The 23,409-nt window shown below is 39.9% G+C and overlaps 2 long non-coding RNA genes across 2 annotated transcripts; one reads left to right on the plus strand and one right to left on the minus strand.

The window, feature by feature from the left end:
- Positions 1 to 5,132: 5,132 nt before the first annotated feature.
- Positions 5,133 to 7,146, plus strand: LOC142163613 (uncharacterized). The gene is made up of 4 exons (XR_012694559.1): positions 5,133 to 5,246; positions 5,327 to 5,385; positions 5,832 to 5,883; positions 6,836 to 7,146. It is a non-coding gene; the product is annotated as an uncharacterized LOC142163613 (long non-coding RNA).
- Positions 7,147 to 15,678: 8,532 nt separating this feature from the next.
- On the minus strand, positions 15,679 to 18,496 carry LOC107816857 (uncharacterized). Its single transcript, XR_001655063.2, has 2 exons — positions 18,013 to 18,496; positions 15,679 to 15,992 (listed from the first exon to the last, which is right to left on the minus strand). It is a non-coding gene; the product is annotated as an uncharacterized LOC107816857 (long non-coding RNA).
- Positions 18,497 to 23,409: the final 4,913 nt, after the last annotated feature.

Genomic DNA, 23,409 nt, shown 5'->3' on the forward strand with positions numbered 1-23,409 from the left:
CGGGGTGCTGATTATGTGAGCAAGTGTTTTGAACTTATATGTTCGGTATTGTCCCTATTAGTGGGAATGATGGATGGATAGCTACATGATAAGTATGTTACAACTGCGAGATGTATCTATATGACTTGGAAGTGACGATGGAGACCTGTTGGATGATAGGTGGACTATTAAGTGTTTGATTTTTCATTGTGATGCTTTGTCAAGTTGTGGATGTGTTGTTAGGATGGTTTTGGTGATTCTCTGGTAGGTGGATAGGCCCAATTACAAAGGAAACTCTGCCGAAATTTTTGAAAAATTTTGGACTTAGTAAAAAAAAAAAATTGTCGCCTAATAGTGGGCTTAACTGTTGTGTGAGTGAATGAAGGAGTGAGTTTAATCTCACCATGGTATTACGGCAGCAATAGTGTATATGTGTTGTGATCTATGGCTTCGAGCCAAGTTGGGGAGTTTGCTATTGATTAGATAATTGTGCGGTCATGTGCTATGTTGGTTCCGGTTCGAGGCATGCTGGCGAATCAGCTCTGGTTACGGAAATTGGTCCGAAGATAGCACGAGTGAGGGAAAACTTGGACAAAGGCTACATGGTGCTTTATAGATATGTGAGAATCACAGTATGTCTTAAGCTGTCATTGGTAAAGAATGCTCGGTGCATGGAGCAGGAAGATGTTTGGTTGTACTGGAATGAGGTCATACCCTACGGTGTCAAAATGCTAATGAGGCACGTGTGGTTATGTTCCTTGGATCAAGTGAATTGCATTTTGAATAAGAGTAAATGAATTGAGAGAATGGTTCTAATGTGTTCGAAAGTCGTGTAATAGTTGCTTTGAGCTAAGTGGGAGAGTCCCACCGCTTACGATTGGGTTGCATGGTTAATTACCTGCGTGAATTCTAGTTATTAGCGTATTTATGGGTTATTGCGGCTATGAAAAAGGACCATGAGTGGTAATTTGAGTAAATGAATTGTTGAATGCATGTTATGGTTAGCCTTATTGGCTCATGTTCAGGCCTGAGGGAAGATTCATGATTTATGCCTCGTATAAGTGCAGGCTTCAAGGGAAGTGATCCCGCTGGGTGCTTCATAGAGAAGGTATTCATATGTTATAAAATTCAGTGGAGTGGTTGCATTAGGGGCCAAGTCGGAGCAGGTGGCTCTCAGTAACGGTCCTCATGAATTCAAAGGGCAAAGTGTGGTGCCTAATGATGTCGACATTATAGATACAGATAAGAATCAAGCTTTGTAGTAGCTTATGAGAAGGTGCCCAAAATGTTCTATAATATTTTGACTTGCGATGTAGCATTTGGGAGATATGAAATGGTTCGTGGATTTGAGACAGCATGGTCTCATGATTCAAGGTCACTCCGGAGGAGTGCAGATGGAGTATGTTAGGTGTTGAATGGAGAAGTATTATTTCCAAGGAAATTAAGGGAAAATTGGAAGGAGGTAGGTTGATTAACCATAGTTGAATTGGCATATTGGTGTCAGTGATCAGTTCCTTCAGCGTGAGCAAGTTATGCAAGTGATTTGTGGTGGTACGTGTAAGGCTTGTCGGCCACCGTAATTGATTTTGTTCAGAATCATTCTTTTGTTATGGCTTGTTATGTGGAGGCAAATCCCGGAAGGGTTATGGTGGCTTGGACCACTACTTAGATATTGGCATATTCAACGGTTATGAGAATTCACCTGTATGTTGCTATAGTTCTCCCGAAGTAAGTTAAATGGAAAGCCTTATGTGATGAAATATTAGCCTATCGGCGGTTCCAGAGTTGTGATGGAAATCATGTCTATCGTATATCGGCACGTGAGGTGCAGTGAGTGGTATGGAATTTGAAGTAAGGACCAAGGTCGTAGTTTGGTCAATGACTGTGATGTCACAAGCTCGGATGAGCAGGAAAGGAGTTCCAGTGTTTTGAGTAAGATGGGTATTGATGTCAGTATCACATGAGACCGGTGTTCTGTGAGAAAGTCTTTGCATCCTGGTTAGGGATTCTTGATCACTTTTCAGTGTTAGTGCAGCCGGCGGTTTGAATGTGCGAACCCGTTAATTATTTCGGAAGATGGTGGAAGCTTGTCCCATAGGAAGATTGTATAAGTGTGACATGTAGTCACTTGATTGATTAAAGATGTAAACCAAGTATGAAGTTTGTGATGGTGTCGTTAAATTAAAGATTCATGCCTGGAGGGCACTTGGCATATTGGGTTGTGAACTGGGGAGGATTACCCCGATTGTGATGGTTGTTCTTGTGTGTTATGAGAAAAATGGGAGTTATTATGGACCTTTGAAAGTTTATCAGACTAGTTCAGTGTGATCAGAATCGGCTTGAAGTCGATGGATAGATTTAATGTGAATAATGGCTTTATATCAGGCCAAATGTGTGCATTTTAGTAACGCGGTCCTCATGGAGGAGTAGTTAGGTTGATGTTTCATTGTCAGATATTTCGCGTAGTGATACATTGCGCCATGTGAGTTGTGATACGACTTGATAAATTGCTATGTGTTGAGAATCTGCATAGGAATGACGTTATATGAGCATCTTGGCTCTTGAAATTCATATTGTACATCGTACCTCAACTGTGCTTGAGTTTTGTAGCTTATAACGCTATATGTCCCTCAGAGATATTATTATGCACTTAGCATGCTTACGACCGATACTCGGTATTTTTTTGTAATGAGCAAATTTGGCTCGATGTGCATCTCCTTATGTGAGATATATGTGTGGATCGGGTGGCACACTGCCATGGGTATGTTATCTGGATCGGGTTGCACGCCGCAACAGTGTGATGTTGAGTATAGTTTTCTATATGCTATTTTGTGTGCCTTGCTTCCTGTTTTCTAAGGAAAGTCTGTATTAGTGTGTGAGATTGGTAATTCCTTCCAGAGTTTGTTTTCCCTTTGTACCGCGTTCGAATTGGTAGCTTATTAGCATATTGAGGCATCATATGCGACTTTTGATTATGTCTGGGGTGGCTTATTGCCTGAGCAGTTCGTACCGGGTGAGACGAAATCATTGAATTTGAGATTAGTGCAATCTAAGTATATGAAGTAAATTAAGGAGCTAAGACCATGATTTTGCTCAAAATGAGGTGATAGTTCTTGCCAGGAGTATAGAACCAACGAATCGTTGTCTCGACAGTGGTCATGAATTTGTGCATACCTCATCCGTCATGTCAATATTGTAAGAGTTAGAACAATACCTATGTACATCATGTAGAACATGAGATGTGTAGCGATTTTCTTCTAGGTGATTAAAAAAAAGGGCTTCAGATGATTAGGGCGAATGATCGTCGGATGATTGGGGAAATAGTATTGCTAATTGAAAGTGACTTGACGAGAGTATATGTCTCATAAAAAGGTAATGTTATTAAACTAATGATATTTCGGTAGTATTGCGGCATGTTTTTGTTGAGTCCGCTGATGGTACTGATGAGCTTGAGGTACGGCTCTTTCGTTTGAATCATTTTTTTCATGACTTGAGTATGTTCAGGCCGTTTCTTATTGGTGCGCGTATTATGAAAGTTGTGGCTTAGGCCTGTATTGAGGTGTCATATCACCAGAGTGGTGTGTTGGATTCGAGGTGATCATTGGGGTCATTGATGAATACGAACGGATTTGATTTCAGCATGTTTGATGGGTAAATATCGAGGTTCGATTTTAAAAAAAAATTGTTACTATAATTGCTAGAAGAGAAATGGCCTCATGAATGGTTGATCTGAGCAATGGTTATGATTTATTGCATGTTTCAATTATCATTGGCAGTATATGAGAGTGTTGGAATGAGACATTGACTAATAAGAGATTTCTATGGGTATTTGGTTGTTGTGGGCAGCTGCTGTGAATGGAAGTTATTGCTGCATTTGTTTGAGTTATTGGTATATCATGCAATTGCACCTAAGGTTGCAGGCATGGTCTATTACAGTTGGTTCAAACTTATTCTGAATGTAGGTGTAAGGTTCTGATCTTGTGTATGATTCCGAAAAGGTAAAATGTGGCTCTATGATTTATGGACTCGACTAGATTGTGTGATCTTGGTTACAACGCGTTATCGGGCCCATGTGAGATAGGGTGACGTGGGATCATCTCCGGGTTTATGCTTGATAAAGTCATTCAGCTTTTGGTTGGCTTCTAGGACAACTCTGGGTACGCTCGAGGACGAGCGTTTGTTTTAGTTGGGGAGAATGTAACGACCTGAACCGTCGTTTCCTGTATTTTCATCCCGTATTCCCCGTTAAATGCTTATTCATGTTTCAATATGTGTACTTGGTGAATTTGAGTCAATTCGGATCGAGTTTGGTATGAAATGGGACAATTAGTCTCTTTAAGGAAGAATTAGTTTGGAAAGGTCAACCGGACGTTGACTTGTGAGTTAGAGGGCTCGGAATTGAATTCCGATGATTCGGTTAGTTTCGGGGGATGATTTAAGGCCTAGGAGCGCAATCAGAATTAATTTTGGAGGTCCGGTGAAGAAATTAGCTCATTTTGGCGAAGTTAGTATTTTGGCGATTTCCGATTGGTAGGTGAAATTTTGATTCGATGGTCGGAATGGAATCCCGAGAATTTCTGTAGCTTCATTATGCCATTTTGGATATGTGTGCAAAATTTCAAGTCATTCGGACATATTTTGGTCGAGTTTTGATCGAAAGCGCGTTTTGAAAGTTTTAAAGGAACTTAGACTTGAATTCGGTGTAATTCGATAATTTTGGTATTAGTCGAGGTGTTTTGATAATTGGAACAAGTTCGAATAATATTATAAGATGTATTGGTATTTTTGGTTGAGGTCCCGAGGACCTCGGGATGATTTCGGATGGCTAACGGGAACTTTTGAAGTTGGAAATTTCATAATAGACGAAAGTTGTAAATGAGTGCGCACAAGGCCTCACTTTGAACGATAATATCTCTCGTTATATAAGGAGTTGTGTGCACTACAACCTATCAAATTAAAGCCCTTTGAGTCTAGTTTCCAATACAATAAACCGTTTGTCATTTGGAAGTGTATACAGGAAGTTATGACCATTTTACTGGTCAGGTGTCAGAGCGCGCGAAGTATCGCGCGAAGTCGCGCATTTCGCGCGTTTGAGGCAGAATGCTCAGCAAAACGCGCGAACAAACGTGCGAACAACGCGTGAACTACGCGACTGAAGGTTTTTAAGTACCCCAAGACCGGCCTAGAGAGTTCCCAACTCATTTTTGGGGTTAAGGCTTGCTCTCTCAAGGGGATTTCGTCCCAAACTTCATCCCTATGATCCTAAGGTAAGATTTTTGGAGTATTTTGAGTTGATTACTACTCCCAAACACATATATTAACATGGATTGATCTTAAAAATCCTTAGATTTTCAAGAAATTCCTTCAAGAACTCAAAGGAGGGTTTTGCAAGATTTCTTCCAAAAGGTAATCCTACACCCTTAGACTCACATATATGGATATATTATGGAAATATGAGTATGAATCAAGTATTACAACTTATTGTATGGTGGTTGGAAGCCATAAATTCTGAATTTAAATACATGAACATGGTAGGGATTTAAAGGTGTTTATTTGATGGAATTTTTGTTGGTTTGGGTGTGAATGGTTGATCACACATATGATGTTAGAAGTATAAATTATTAAAGAATAATAGTGTGATGAATTATTGGTTAACGGTGATAGTTGGAGGAACCAATGCTATAGTTAAGAGGTGTAAACATTTATGCCTACAAGATGTTTGATAATACGCCTAAATGGCATAATTTATGGGATCATTATAGTATCATTAAGGGGCGAAATTCAGATATGTATGGTTAAAACCCCGTCTTTTAGAAATCGAACTTCATCGAGGTTTGTGTGATTTTTGGCAGATTCGTCACACGAGGAGGCCAATTAGAGAGGCAAGGGCATAGCGAGCTAGAGGTGAGTAATAGATGTAAATGCTGTTCTGAGGGTTTGAAACCCCGGACTTTCACATCGTAACGCTATATTGAGGCGTGACACGCACTCCATGGCGAGTGCGGGGTCAGATACTACTGGGAATTGTGACTTGGTCCACCCCGTGTGATGTTTATACTATACTGGTGATTGATACACATACTTCATTGATTTTACTGGGCTTGATGCCATGTTTGTGGCCTTGTGCCGATTTGTAAAATCCTTCGAGGATTGATATTACTGCTTAGCATAATTTGCATATCATTTAATTTCAGTCCAAGGTTTTAAATGTTGTTTTGTAAACTCAGCCATAATTCTAAGTGTTGAAAACTTAAATGATATTTTTAAATGTATTCCGGGCTGGGAACTTCTGTTTTGTAAATGCCCAAGGGGCTTATTATATTATTTTCTGGACTGATTATAAAGTGACTTGAAACAGTGGTAACAATGACACTGTGTGATATACTTGACACAGTGGTAACAATAACACTGTGTGATATACTTGAAATAGTGGTAACAATGACACTGGATGATATACTTGAACAGTGGTAACAATAGCACTGGATGATATAAATTGGTTAGGTAACAATGGCTGACCGGTCAGGTAACAATGACTGACCAAGATATTGCGCTTGGGTTGTAGGAGCCCCTCCGGAGTCTGTACACACCCCCAGTGAGCGCCGTCGACGATAAATAAATACGGATGGCTCGGGCTGCACGCCGCAGTGGGTACGGGAATGTACCATCATATGCATTGCATTGTATTCATGTATTTGTATCTATACTGTTGTTTAGCTGCTCAGTTCCATATGTTGCTGCATATTTGGATTTTAGCTTACTTTGTGTATTTACTGGGTTTTCTTATCTTCGGACTGTAGTTACTTTTATTACTCACTGGGTCGGAGTACTCACATTACTCCCTGCACCATGTGTGCAGATACAGGCAGAGCTGAGTTCGCTCCTGAGCGCTGATTCTTTCCAGGCCAGGCGGTGACTAGGAGTAACGAGGTAGCTGTTGACGTCCGCAGCCCCATTTTCTCCCTTATCTTTGTTATTTATGATAATTTCAGACTTTGTAAAATATTAGTAAACTTGGTAGTAGCTCATGACTTGTGACACCCCGATTTCGGGCTGAGTTGGGATGGTTTTCCTTGTTCTATCACGTTTATTTCGCATTTAAGATTATATTGCCCATGATTTAGACTTATTCCTGCTAAGTAATTATAAAGAGATGTATTGTTTTGTTGATTGGCTAGCTTTGTCCTCACGAGAGGCGCCATCACGACCGGGTTGGGATTTTGGGTCGTGACATATGCCGAGGTCGTACGACCCTATCCATAATAATCGTGTACATACACTACCAGGCCGTACGGCCCAATACATACATACATACATACATACATACACACACACACACACACACACACACACACACACACACATATATATATATATATATATATATATATATAACGTTCGCCCCGATCCACAGGAATAGGAAAACTCTTTGGACTACAAATTTCGTATTAACAACTCCGAGGTAAGCCCATGAAAGACTAAAATCTCCATCAATAATTAAACATTCCGCCAACTCTCTAAGTAATGAAGCTCGATTTAGCATAATCTTTAACCAAATTTTACTTATTAATACAAACAATTAAACTAGCAAGAGTAGTCCAAATAGTGCAAGCAATAGCATAATAAAGACCTATGTCTACATGGACATAACATGAATTTTAGCTATGCACGGACTCTCGTCACTTCGTGCGTACGTAGCACCCACAATTATTAGCATATAACAGTTTAATACCTATGGGGTTAATTTCTTTTTACAAGGTTAGGCAAGAGACTTCCCTCGTTTTTAAGTCCACTTTCTGGTCCACAAATCACTTTAAAAGTTTCAAGTCGGTGCCGAATAATTCGAAACTAGCCAAAGAATGTACAAATTAATCAATGATCGCTCAAAAGTTCATAATATAACTATTAGAGTGATTACCCAACCCAATGTCGAAGGTTCCTAAAAATTCATCCCCGGACCCACATGCCTGGATTTAGGAAATTTTTGTAAATAAATATTACTCATAACCTCACGAACACAAATATATAATTTATTCTAATTTTCACAACCAATTCCATGATCAAATCCCAATTTCACATAACCCCTAGGTTCTTCAATCAATCCCACGAGTTTCACTAATTTTTCAGGTTTCATCTACCCATAATCCACCATTTAACTTATAAATGGGTAGAGTTTACTTATTTTGTGATGTTTATGAGAATCCCCCACAATAGTACTCTCAAAATTTTCCAAGACCAAGTGAAAGTGTGTGAATAATGGGTTAATTCCTGAATTAAATGCCTTCCACTGTCCAACAATATCCGCTTCTTCGGCCCAAACAGTCGCACCTGCGAAAAAATCCAACACAAGTCCTCTCCTAGGCTAGATCCTTAGCTTATGCAGACCGATGCTCACTTCTACGAGCTCGCTTCTGCAGAAAATGGATCGTACTTACGATCCCACATGAGCCCTCACATTTACGCTTTTGCGGAAGAAACCTCGTGCCTGTAGATGCCCATCGGCGCCCAGGCGTCCGCACTTGTGAACCTAGGTCTAGGATGGCCACCTCTGCTTCTGGAATAAGCACGCACACCTGTGGCCAACTCTGCAGGTGCAAAGACACCAGAATAGCAGCACCTTCAGCCAAACCAACCAAGTGCAAAAATGATTTGATTCTCACCCGGGATTACTAGGACCCCGTCCGAACATATCAACAAGTTTCAAAACACACAACGAACATACTCGAGGCCACAAATTGCATCAAATAACATTGATTCTACGAATAGCCACCCAATTCAAGTCGATCGAAACTATGAATGTCTGTTTTCCAAAACTAACGTCGAATCATACCAAAACAACTCTGATTGACCTCAAAATTTGCACACAAGTCATAAATAACACAACGAACCTAGTCCTAGATCCTAATCTCAAACTGACCTCAATAACACTAAAGTCTACTCCAAACCAAATTTAAGGAACTTGAAAACCTTCAATGAACTAACTTTCAACGTTAAGCGCCGAAATGATTCCGGATCACCCGAAACTCAATTCGAACACACGACCATGTCCAAAATCATCATACCAACCTATTGGAACTATCAAATTTCAGTTCCTTGGTTGTTTGCTCAAAATGTTGACTCAAGTCAAATTTGGCCATTTTAGACCACTATTAAGGAACCAAGTGTTTCGATTTCAACCTGAACCCTTCCAAACCCAAGTCAACCACCCCCGCAAGTCATAAAATAGTAAAAGCACATATGGGGAGTCTTAATTAGGGGAATGGAGATCTAGAAAGCAAAACGACTAGCCAGGTCGTTACATTCTCCACCTCTTAAACAAATATTCATCCTCGAACGGGTCTAGTATCATACCTGGAGTGCTGAATAGGTATGGGATATCTGATCTGCATGTCCTCCTCAATCTCCCAAGTAGCCTCCTCGACTGGTTGACCCCTCTACTAGACAATTTAGCAGAAATCTTCTTAGACCTCAATTGGTGAACCTGCTTGTCAATAATGGCAACTGGCTCCTTCTCATAGCCCAAGCTCTCATCCAGCTAAATCGTGTTGTAATCTAACTCATGTGACTTGTCAGCATCATACTTGCAAAGCATAGTCACGTGGAAAACCGAATGAACTCCTGATAGATTGTGAGGCAAAGAAAGCTCATAAGAAACCTCCCCAACTCGCCTCAACACCTCAAATGGGACAATAAACCTTGGGCTCAGCCTGCTCTTCCTCCTAAACCTTATGATTCCCTTCATCGGCGAGACTTTCAAGATAACCTTCTTACCTACCATAAATGATAAATATGCGCCTTCTGATCTGTGTAACTCTTCTGTCTAAAATGTGCTATGTGAAATCACTCTTGAATCAACTTTACCTTCTCCAAGGCATCCTTCACTAAATCAATTCCATATAACCTAGCCTTGCCGGGCTCAAACCATCCGATGGGCGAACAATATTATCGTCGACCATATAAAGCCTCAAATGGAGCCATCTAAATCCTGGATTGGTAACTGTTGTTATAAGAAAACTCGGGCAAAGTCAAGAAACAATCGCACTATCATCCAAAGTCACACATGCTCTAAGCATATCCTCCAGGATTTGAACTATCTGCTCCGACTGCCCGTCGTTCTGCGGATGAAAGGCGGTGTTGAGCTCTACCCAGGTACCGAATTCTCTTTGTACTGCTCTCCAAAAATATGAAGTGAACTGAGGGCCTATATCTGAAATGATGGTAGCAGGTACACCATGCAACCGGATAATCTGCTGAATGTAAATCTGGGCTAACCTCTCTGAAGAGTACGCAGTCACAATCGGAATAAAGTGTGCTGACTTGGTTAGCATGTCAACAATTACCCAAACAGTATCAAACTTCCTCAACGTCAGTGGCAACCCAACTACAAAACCCATAGTGATCTACTCTCATTTCCACTCCTGTATTACCATCTGCTAGAGTAGGCCACCTGGCCTCTGGTGCTCATACTTAACTTGCTAGCAATTTAGACACCTAGCTACATACTCAACTATGTCCTTCTTCATCTATCGCCACCAATAATGATTCCTCAGGTCGCGATACATCTTTGTAGTACCAGGATAAATAGAATACCGAGAGCTGTGTGCCTCCTCTAGAATCTTCTCCCTCAATCCATCAACATTAGGAACACATAAGCGACCCTAGAGTCGTAGAACCCAATCATCGCCGATAGTAACCTCCTTGGCACCACCATGTACTATCGTCACTCTAAGAACCAGAAGGTGCGGATCATCGTACTAACGAGCCTTGATCCGCTCAAATAATGAATATTGAGCCACAACACATGCAAGAACTCGACTAGGATCTAAATATCCAACCTCACAAGTTTGTTAGCTAATGACTGAATTTCCAAAACAAATGGCCTCTCCTCCACTTAAATGAATGCCAAACTACCCATACTCTCGACCTTTATGCTCAAGGCATCCGCAACCGTATTTGCCTTACCTTGATGATAAAGGATGGTGATATCATAGTCCTTTAGTAACTCAAGCCACCTGCACTACCTCAAATTAAGATCCCTCTACTTACACAAATGTTGCAAGCTATGAGGATCGGTGTAAACTTCACAGGACACCCCATAAAGATAATGCCTCGAGATATTAAGAGCATGAATTGTCGCGGCCAACACCAAATCATGTACAAGGTAATTCTTTTCATGGGTCTTCATCTTACGTGAAGCATAATCAATAACTCGCCCCTCCTGCATCAATACACAACCCAGACCAACGCGTGAAACGTTGCAATACATAGTATACATCCCTGAACCAGAAGGCAACGCTAAAATTAGTGTTGTAGTCAAAGCTGTCTTGAGCTTTTGCAAGCTCACGTCGCAATCATAGGACCAGCGGAATGGAGCACCCTTCCGTGTCAATCTAGTCAAACGTGTTTCAATAGATGAGAAGCCCTCCATGAACTGACAATAATAACATGTTAACCCTAAGAAGCTCCTGATCTTGGACGTTGTGGTAGGACGAGGCCAACTTTAGACTGCCTCGATCAACTAGGGATCTACCTTAATACCCTCACCTGATACAACATGTCCCAAGAAGGCCAAAAAATCTAACCAGAACTAACACTTGGAGAACTTAACATATAGCTTCTGTTCCCGCAAGGTCTGAAGCACAACTCTCAAATGTTGCTCATGCTCCTCTATACAACACGAGTAGATCAATATTTCATCAATGAAGACAATGAAAAATGAGTCAATATATAGCCTGAACACCTGGTTCATTAAACCCATAAATGTCGTCGGGGCATTGGTCAAGCCCAAAGACATCACTAGAAACTCATAGTGGTCATACCTAGTCCGAAAGGCCGTCTTCGGAACATCTGAAGCATAACTCTTCTGCTGATAGTGGGTAAGTCGATCTTAAAGAACACCTTAGCACCCTGCAACTGGTCGAATAGATCATTAATACACGGCAATGGGCACTTATTCTTAATGGTAACTTTGTTCACCTGGCGGTAATCAATGCAGATCCACATACTCCCATTTTTCTTTTTCACGAATAACACCGGTGCACCCCAAGGCGATACACTCAGCCTGACGAACCCCTTTGCTAGCAACTCCTCAAGCTTCCCCTTCAACTCTTTCAACTCCTTCAGAGCCATGTATTACGTTTTAATAGAGATAGGCTGGGTGCCTGGTGTCAAATCAATACTGAAATCGATATCACTATCTGGCAGCATGCCTGGTAAATTAGAAGGGAACACATCGAAGAACTTCCGCACCACGGGCACTGAATCGATCGTAGGAGTCCCTATAGCAGTATCCCGAACATAAGCTAGATAACCCAGACAACCCTTCTCGACCATGTGTCAAGCCTTCACGAAAGAGATAACCCGACCAAATGCACTAATAGAAGGCCTCTACTCTAATCTAGGCAACTTTGGCGTCGCTAAGGCAATAGTCTTAGCATTGAAATCAAGAATGGAAATGATACAGAGAATAATAGTCCATGCCTAGGATGACCTCAAATTTGGTCATGTCAAGCAACAGAAGATCCGCTCTGGTCTTGTAACCACAGAAAGTCATAATACAGGACTAGTAGACCCGATCCATAACAACAGAATCGCCCACGGGCGTGGACACATAAATAAGAGCACCCAAGGACTCACGAGGGACATCCAAATAATGAGCAAATAGAGAATAAACATATAAATATGTAGACCCTAGATCGAATAATACTGAAGCATCCCTGACGCTAACAAAAATAGTACTTATCATCACAACATCTGAGGCTACTACATTTGATGTGGCTGAGAAACATAGAACCTAGCTGGAGTGCCACCTGCCTGGCCTCCACCTCTAGGGAGATCCCTACCCACTTGCCCTCCACCTCTAGAAGGCCAGACAACCAGTGCGGGAGCTGGTGTTGTAATCATGGGTTGATGGCCCTGCTACATCGCCTTGCCCTGAAACCTGGGGTAAGATCTCCTCATATGACCAAACTCCCTGCACTCTTAGAAACCTCTCGGTGCAAAAGATGACTGATACTGGGGACCTGAATACCCAGAAAAGGGCTTGAATAGCCGGTGGACAGTGGGAGCTCTTTGGAATGGGTCTGAAATAGGGCCTCATAGGTGCACCCTGAAAAGGCGATGATGCTGAATAAGTGGGTCTGCCCCCAGACGGGGCACCGCTGAATCCTTCAGAATGCTGAGGCCTCTTCTGCCCTATCGTATACAATCGTCCCTGGATGTGGATACTCTCAATCCATTGAGCTATCTCCATCACCTGTTCATAGGGAGTCCTCATCTCCACCTCTCGGGCCATAGTAACCTGAATACAATTGCAAGCCCACAATAAATCTTTGCATTTTCTTTGCATCTATGTGGAGTATCATAAGTGCATGGCGGAACAACTTAGAAAATCTCGCTTCATAATCGATCACATACATATGACCCTGCTAGAGCCACTTTAACTAGCCCTGTAGATTTTCCCTCTGAGAGGGTGGAATATATCTCTCCATAAAGAGACATGTGAACTGATCCAAGTTAAGGGAGGCGAACCTGTTGGCCTACTAATACTCTTATAGTGTGTTGGAGGCGAATCTGCGGACCCTTCCCTCCAACTGAAATATGGTGAAGTCCACCCTGTTAGACTCTAATACTCTTATAGTATGTTGTATGTCCCTACAATGATCAATAAATTCCTAAGGTCCTCATTCCGCTCATCGTGAAAGGCAGGAGGATGTAGCCTGGTCTATCTATCAAACAGATTATGCAGCTTGCTGGCTATCTGGTCTGGGCTCTAGTACAGCCGCTGAAACTGGCTGGGCTCTGCCCATATGTAATGCACCTAGGGTTTGATATATGGCAACAACGTGCCTTGGAGCTTAAGCAATGAGAGTCTGTGCTTCCCTTCCTACCTGAGATGTGGCTGGGTCCACTGGAAATAAATCAGTATGTGTCATAGAGTCCATGAACCGCAGCATATGACCCATGATTGTCACGCCCTGAACATGGGGCGATACCGGCACCCGGTACCTCAACTATCCGTGCATACCAACGTGCGACTAAGGGACTAGGAACATATAATGTCATACTTTGGCCATGGGCCACATTGCAAGGAATTTGTGAAGCAAATTATAAAACTGATCAGAAGTTAATGCTGACTAAACATCAATATAAAGCTGGGGCGACAAGGCCATCATAACTACTACAGTTGACAAACTAACAAAATATACATATAAGGCCTACAAACCCAACATATTGCACTAACTAACAGGATATGTTTACAAGCTTCTACTAATAGATGTACTATAATCGGAGCAGGCCCAGACCTACCCATATCCTATATACATATATACACAAAATGTATACAAAACTCTAGACCCGAAAACTCCGAAAGACATAGAGTTTACCGATAAATCTGAACTCGGGAAACACCTTCTGAGAAGGTCTACCCGTCTGTCTATGTGAACATGCATGCATGAAATGCAGCATCCCAAGTAAAAGGGATGTCAGATTGAAATAATGTACCAAGTATGCAAGGCAATAAAATAACTGAAAGTTGAAACTGAACTGATAATATAATAACTGAATGTAAGGAGTCAAAGATGATCTGGAGATATACTTACCTACTGATACTGACTCAACTCTCTCAATATAGTAAATAAAATAGATGCCCAGCCCTATAAGGCTCAGAACGTGTAACTGCGCCGCTGTAGTAGGCTCGCTCATAGGCGCTCGGCCACAATAGACTCGGTATATAACTTACCATTTGATTTGAGGTTGCCCAATAGGGGCTTGTCCACCGATTATAGATCGACGGTGGTGCAAATACTATAATACTGTATATATATATATAGACCCTCTGCTCTCTTGACTGGAAGAATACAATACTCAATTGAATATAAAGTCCCGATAAGGGAGAATACTGTAATTTATGGGAGTGGGATAATGTACATAAGTTCAGGGATATCAACTTCTTTTTATGCCTTGTTATCAAACTCATATAGTTACGAGATCATGCCAAAATGAAGGAAGGACTTAGTCTTAACAACCTGAACCGATTCTCTTAGAATTTGCAATTCACGCTTTACAGAATCAACAACTAACAATCGATTATCTTAGAATTTGGTATGGAATTTTTTGCTTTCTTACTTACTCACAATCAGCCCACTCTATTTACACAAGAGATTCAATTTGATTTGTAAGGCACACATGAATTTACATTCCAAAAACGTGAAGTAACTTGATGGCATGTAGTATCTTGCTAATTATAGAAAGCCTTTAGTGGATGTGGCCCACTTGGTGGATGACTAAGCCACCCTAATCCCTCAAAATATACCATCTACGCAAGACTTAAGAGTCACTTAAAATGTGATGGGGTTCTTCCACATTTTTTGGGGGTGGGGGGGTTAATCTTTATCCGATAATTCTTTAGTTAATTAGGTAATATCTCGTTACCCAATAATTGATCAATTACCCATATAATCAAGAATTATCTCAAATTACTTAAAATACTATTCATTTTTAACATACTTTACGTATCCTACTATCGTGGTCATTGGGTACCTTATATGGTACTAGTCTATAAATATCGGGTATGGTAGCTCGGACCGTATTTTATCCCAAATCGACAACCTTCAACGAAACTCATTTTCTTTGATTCGTTTACCCTTTATCTTTCCCGGTACTTACTTATCGCTTGCTATAAATAGCTAAATGCTTATAATCTCAAGATAATCCCATCCCCCAGTCTATGTCAATTAACTGAAGACGAAATTTTAACGTACAAAAATGTGAGATGTAACAATGTTCTTCTAGAATCCTCATGCGGATATAAAATTCGTTGGGGCTGGCTTAGCCGTAGGTACCTCTCCATGCTCCTCAATAATAGGATCCTCCATAGGATCCACTGGTGGCACAGTAGGAGCAACTCTAGGATGCCTTTATCCTCTAGCAAGAGCTGGAGCCCTGCCTCGGCCTCTAGCAACAAGGGGTGTAGCTCACCCATCGCCGGGTACATCTGGTGCACGCCTTCTCACCATCTGTGAGAGAATAAGAGAAATATACTTAGCATAACATCAACTGCATGATAGGAGATGAAGAAAGAGAAGTTTTCTAATACCCCGTAGCCTCTCGAAGATAAGTATAAACGTCTTTGTACCGATACGCAAGACTCTATTAGGACCGCTCATGACATGTGAAACCTATGTGAACCTAGAGCTCTGATATCAAGCTGTTATGGCCCAATTCCCACTATAGGCCGTAATGGCGCCCAACGTCGCTGCTAGGAAAGCCAACAGTGAACTACCCATTTAATTTCTTATTTTAATATTTTTAAAGTCATTAATTTTTATTTAATGCGGAAATAATTAGTAAGTGCTCATAGTAATGTAAAGTATAAACTAACAGGAAAGAAATATAGTAAATTAAATAATCAAAACCCAGGAGTGTCTACTAGAATTCTAAAAATCTGGTGTCACAAGTTCATGAGTGTCACACCTCCTTTTTACACCCCGAAAGGGTATATAAAGGAGTTTTTCCAATTAAAGTGACAATAATCGAAACAGAATTATTTATTCAAATTCAGAGTCGTCACTTGGGATAATTTATGGTGTCCCAAGTCACCGGTTTAAAATCCCGAATCAAGGAAGTTTAACTCTGTTTTATAATTCGCGAAACACAGAAATCCAGGTAAGGAATTCTGTTAACCCGGGAGAAGGTGTTAGGTATTCCCGAGTTTCGTGGTTTTAGCACGGTCATTTTAATCATACCTGCTTAATTAAAATGTCTAATTACTCGTTAAGAACCTATGTACATTTTTACCTCTTACCGCTTTTAATTAAGAAATTAACCTGAAACGAGTCACGCGTACGTGCACTCATTTTGTTCGGTGCGTCAAGAATCATGTCACGTGTACGTGTCCACAATTCTTAGCACTTAGTTATTTAGGAAAAAGCTTGGCCAAAGTTACACGAACGCATACCTTGGTTTTAAGTTTAGAAAAATCATAATTATGTTACGCAAAGGTATACATAATCACAATATTCGATTAATTAAGGGTGTGCCTAAAACATTTCTACGAATGTTCAAAATTATTAATTCCTAAGTTTGAGATCAAACATGAAGATTTAATAATTATGGAAATAATTTTTGGTAGTCATTATACTAATTAAACCAAAAGGATTAAGTATCTTAAACGAAAGATGTGATCAGTTCTATCCTAAACCAAATCCTCCACATTTACTCTTGCTAGAAACACTAGAAAAAGCATGAATAAATACAACAAAGAACCCAAAATGATCTGCAATTTGATATTAAGTTTTCTTTTAGATTTTTCCAATATTTCATAAACATTCATGAAAGAACAGCGAATAAATTTTCTGTTACTTGGTTTTCCCGTCCGTAAGATTTCCCTACATGCACATCAAATAAATCAAAATCCATATCCATTAGTAGTGAATTCAATTTATCGTTTCAACATAGGCACATCAGTAAGAAAATCAAAATCCACGGCAAATCAGGATATGAACTAATGAAATTTCTTCAACAAATATCACAAGCAAACACATAAACAGAGATTCAAACAATTCGTGCTCGTTTATCATCTCGGAGATTTAGCCAGGAGGATTCAATGATCACGCAATCAACAAAAAATATAAACTCGCATCAAAGGGAAGTTAAACATAATCTTCGAAATAACTGCTTATTTAATCCATTTTTCAACGACTCCTATACAGCTCGATCCACTTCAAACAAGCTTAAATAAAGAAGAGATACATGGGAATAAACCTGTAGAGCCAAAATTTGTAACAGTAAAGGATTCAATGAAAAATTCGACTTTAATTCACAAAATTATAATGAGATACAGCACATGAATCAAACAGAGAACCACGAAATCGACTTCGAACGGCAACTCAAATCAATAAACCTCCCAACGAGAATCCAAAAGAAGAATGAAACCTTTATTTTTGAATTTTTCTAACCTTTGAAATAAACTAAGAAAGATGAAAGAACTGATTTTTTTTGTATTTTTATATGTTCTCTATGGAATTGAAAGGAAACCTGTACGGAAAATCCAAACACTGAGAACGAAGCCTCCTCTGTCCGTATCCCTCTATTTCTCTTTCAATTTAAATTCTGGCTGTTTCCCCTAGCCTCCAAGAGTTGTTGCTCTATTTTCTTCCATGTCTATGTAAGGTCGGCTCTTAGGTGAGAGATCAGAGTTACGGTGGCGATGGAAATTTTTTTAAGGGGAACTAGGGTTCCGGCGGCTGAGGAGGAGCGGAACGCTGCTGGGGTTTTAAGTTCAGGGATCGGCGTTGCTTCTTCTACTGAAGAAGAAGATGGTAGGTGTGGTCTTAGGTTGTCAACGATGAAGAAGAACGGCGGGGGTGGCGATGGCTGGAAAACAAATCTGTGGGTGTTAGTCGATGGTGTGAGATTGGTGTTGGAGAAGAAAAGCTTTTATTTTTCGTTGATTTTTGGTGAAGGAGATTGGGGTCAGCAGCTGATGATTTCTTATAAAGAGGGGGGTCTTTTTGGAGTTGTCGCTGTAGCTTTTTTTTTAGGAGAAATTAGGTCTCTTCTATATAGAGGGAATTAGGGTATTGGGTATTGGGCTAATGGGCTAATCCGAAAATTGTGCCTAAAATTGGGCTATAAGACTCTTAAAATTATGGTCCAACACCTTAGTTAACTCCCTTTAATATAAGATTAAAATACTACAGAATGCAAAAACTAATCCTAATTAATTAAACTAAACTATATTAAATATGAAACTACTTTTTTGTATTTTCAAGATTATATAAAGATAAAATAAGGTACTATTTTTGTATTTTTTAAAAAATTTATGAATGGTACATAAACTAAAAGTAACTAGATAAAATATTTTTGTAATTTTTATTTTTGTTATAAAATAAAATAAAATAGTTAAAACTAGTTGAAATAGCGATATCAGCCCTAAACTAAATAGATTACGCTAAAATGTGTAAATTCTTGGGGAGGGTCAAAAACTACATTTCTACAGCTGCCCCTCTTTGACTGGAAACGCAAGGGGTTTTCTGACAAAGAACGACGAGACAGGTTTTTTGACCCGACCCTTATTTAGAGAGACCAAAAACTAATAGAAAGGAGAATGTGAAAGAGCCCTGATATCTGAGCTACCTACATATCCTTGGCTATAAAGGAATCAGGCCACATATAGTTCAGAAGTAGGAACAACGATGGAGTATACTGAGGTGAAGAGCCGATTGAGGTGACGTTCCATCGAGGTTCCGATCCACGATCCTTTTATTATATCAAAATCAAAAATGAAAAAGACCAACTAAGCCTGTCAACTATGAGTTACGAGATTCCTATCTATAAGTCTTCTGAAGCTTGATCTTGAGTCTTGAATGGTTCTTCATGCAGACTTTAGATTTAAACCTTGACGCTTGCTAGTTGCAGGTGCTAGTTCATTCTTCTTCAGCTTTTCGGATCAAGACCAGACATGTAGCGCTCGTGACTTCAACCACGTATTGAGCAGTTCACATCTTTTCCTGCTTCTGCATTTTGGATTCACTTGCCTCTTTTTTTCTTTTCTTTCTTTTTTCTTGGATTAAGACTTCTTCTTTTGCCATCTCAAACCCCCGTGCCTCGAGGTGAAAACCTTATTCTTCAGGAAACTCGTGCTACCTTTGATTTGAAACTTGAAATGAATTGTGAAATGACTTCCCCCATTCTCCAGGTGGGTGCCTACTACTGACTGGAAACTTGAAATAAATTCTCTTGTTTTCCAGGTGGGCGCCTGATGCTTAAACTTTGAGATGAATTCTCTTTTTTTCAAGTGGCACCTGCAACTTAAACTTGAAATGAATTGCCTTATTTTCCAGGTGGGCGTCTACAACTTAAACTTGAAATGAATTCCTTTGTTTTCTAGGTGGGCGCCTGATGTTAGAACTTGAAATGTTTCCCTTGTTTTCCAGGTGGGCGCCTAATGCTAAAACTTGAAATGAATTCCCTTGTTTTCCAGGTGGGCGCCTGATGCTTAAACTTGAAATGAATTCCCTTGTTTTCCAGGTGGGTGCCTGATGCTTAAACTTGAAATGAATTCTCTTGTTTTCCAGGTGGGCGCCTAATGCTAAAACTTGAAATGAATACCATTGTTTTCCAGGTGGGCGCCTGATGCAGAAACTTGAAATGTATTCCCTTGTTTTCCAGGTGGGCGCCTGATGCAGAAACTTGAAATGTATTCCCTTGTTATTCAGGTGATGCTGAAACTTGAAATGTATTCCCCTGTTATTCAGGTGGGCGCCTGATACTGAAACTTGAAATGAATTCCCTTGTTATCGAGGTGGGCACTTGATGCTAAAACTTGAAATGTATTCCTTTGTTATCCAGGTGGGCGCCTGATGCTGAACTTTGAAATGCATTCCCTTGTTATCCAGGTGGGTGCCTGATGCTGAATCTTAAAATGAATTCCCTTGTTATCCAGGTGGGCGCCTGATGCTGAAAACTGAAAATGAATTCCCTTGTTATCCAGGTGGGCGCCTGATGCTGATATTGAAAATGAATTCCATTGTTATCCAGGTGGGCGCCTAATGCTGAACTTTGAAATGAATTCCCTTATTTTCCAGGTGGGTGCCTGTCATTACAACAAAACAGACAAAACAAAAGAAACTTTTCTTCCCCAGTTTGATACTGGGAACATCTGTGAGTGTTAATCGAATCATGTTATTCAAAAGAGCTATAAGAATTTAAAAGCTAAATCCCATTATCTAGGAGGGCCCTAAAAATTAAAATTAAATTTCATTATCTATAAAGGTCTTAAAAACTTAAAACTAAACCCCATTATCCAGGAGGGTCCTGAGGACTTGAAATTAAACCCTATTATCCAGGAGGGCCCTGACAACTTGAACTTAAATCCCATTATCTAGGAGGGTCCTGAAAACTTGAAATTAAATCTCATTATCTGGGAGGGTCCTGAAAACTTAAAACTACATCACATTATCCACGAGGGTCCTGCAAACTTGAAATTAAATCCCATTATCCAGGAGGGTCCTGAAAACTTAAAACTACACCCCATTATCCAGGATGGTCCTGAAAACTTGAAACTAAATCTCATTATCTAGGAGGGTCCTGAGAATTTTAAATTAAATCCCATTATCCAGGAGGGTCCTGAGCACTTAAAACTAAATCCCATTATCCAGGAGGACCTTGAAAACTTGAAACTAAATTCCATTATCCAGGAGGATCCTGAAAACCTGAACCTAAATCCCATTATCCAGAAGGGTCCTGAACACTTAAATCTAAATCTCAATATCCAGGAGGATCCTGTAGGAGGATCCTGAAAATCTGAAACTAAATCCCATTATCCAGGAGGGTCCTGAACACTTAAAACTAAATCCCATTATCCAGGAGGGTCCTGAAAACTTGAGAATGAACTTACCTGAGCCATGCTCTCTCCCTAGAGGATCTCTGCAGAACAATCAAAATTCCTTGCCCCTGAACCATGCTTTCCTCATGGAAGGTTCTTGCATATCGAACAAATTTTCTTTCCCCTTCTCAAACCGCCTTTGTGCTGACAAAATATGGGCACGACACTTGAAAAATTCAAGCTTCCAAGCTTTGATTTGGACATAGTCTTCGTCCCTATTTCAAACAAAGAAACTTTGTGAGTTTAAACATGGTGGTTGGTTTGTGGCCTTGATATTGAGGGCGATTGCTCCTTCACTTCCCATGATAACTTTGATTTCAACTCGAAAGACCTTGCTTGTTTATTGACTAATCACTTTCTCTGTCACCCTTTATCATAGAAAATACCTTTGATCCGTTTAAACCCAATGCCCTCTATTTGTTGCATTTTGCTCATGAATTTACATTTAACGAACCTTTGCATTTCATATGAATCCCAAAGCACGTTGATTGTTACTAACTAAGTGCGCTACTATTCTTTCCTGACTTATGCCACTTTGATGTGCTAGCCAGATTCCGTTTTGTGCAATTGGAAAGTTGGTAGCAAATTTTGAAATCATTTCTCACTTGTTCTAGCCAAATAGACTCAAGAAGAGGAAGTAAATAAAACAAAAGGAATGGAGTAAGGGACAATGGAAAAAGATGATACCTAACAAGAAAATTACAAAGTAGAAACTTATCAGATGTGGATACCAACTCTAATGACCATGACATGCACCTTTAGATTAAGTGGCATAATCTGTCAACCAAGAGTAATGTTAAACTCTTGTTGTACCTCTGAGTCGTGCAATTGGGCTTCAATACTCCAATTATCCTATCTGATTCACGGTCCTTATTCGACTTGTATTGACCGAAGGTTTTTCACCATCAAACCTCTCTCATTTTGTTCTTTTTCTCAACTTACCGTCGCCTTATGGTACCTTTCCCTTGTTTCACGTTCCTTGTAGCTTAATTAATCCCCTATGTGTCGGGATCTGAACCGTGGTGATGCTCTTCTACAGCTTCTTCTACATAGGATCCGTAACTTCTGGAATTGAAAAATAAAGCTTTTCCAAGCCCGAACAAGATCAAAAGAACTGATTTCATTGATAAGATTCTCTCATTTTTTGCTGATTCTGTAGATGACAAGGCATTAATCATGATAGAAATATCATATGCTCCTATCATGTCTGACTCGGCACTCTCAAAGATTATCTGGGAGGTCTTTTTTGGACTGTAATATGGCTTTTGGACAAGGTTAGAAAGAAAGAATATCATAAAGGCTCGAAATAACTAAGACAACAGGGTTAATTTATCTACAACTTTTGGAATCCATTATAAAAACTTTGCCCCAATTTCTAAAACAAGGGAATTTGATTCTTTTTTTTCTGTTTTTCTCTTTGAAATTGAATTTCTAAGAAAGACTGCCCCACTCTCAACTTCGTAGGATTATGAAATATTTTATTTGGTGTGACCGAACCGTAAGGTTGCCTACGTATCTTATGGTGATAAGAATCAGGTCGAACATAGTTCAAAAGACTACTTTTTGTTACTATTTGCCTTTTTCCCCTTTTTTTTCTTTTTCTCTGTTTTTTCTTTATCTCTATTTTTTTCTTCTTTTTTTTTTTGAATTTTCCTTTTGAAATGAACTTTCTAAAATAAACATATGGGGTCATGAACTTTTTTTTTCGTATGACTCTAACTTGGTTCTAAAAGAGGGGAGGTCAAAGAAATCAGTATAGGCTCAAAAGAGTATCGAATGGTACAAGTATTTGGGTAGCTGAAAGAGGGCCTCCCAATCCTTGAAAATGCCAAATACAACACATGCAACTTGAAATGAAAAAGGAAGAGCACACACAATATTTCTTTTGTAGCTTCGACATTGATATCACTGATATGCCTTGCACTTTTCTTTAGTGCCTTGTTAAGTACAAGACTCTTGTTGGGTGATTCCCTCTTCATAATGGATATCCTCCGTCATTTCGGAGCAAACTCTCTTGACTTTATCTTGTAAATTGAGGTGCACTT

Source organism: Nicotiana tabacum, chromosome 8 (assembly GCF_000715075.1).
Source record: "Nicotiana tabacum cultivar K326 chromosome 8, ASM71507v2, whole genome shotgun sequence".
In the NCBI taxonomy this organism is placed as follows: domain Eukaryota; kingdom Viridiplantae; phylum Streptophyta; class Magnoliopsida; order Solanales; family Solanaceae; genus Nicotiana; species Nicotiana tabacum.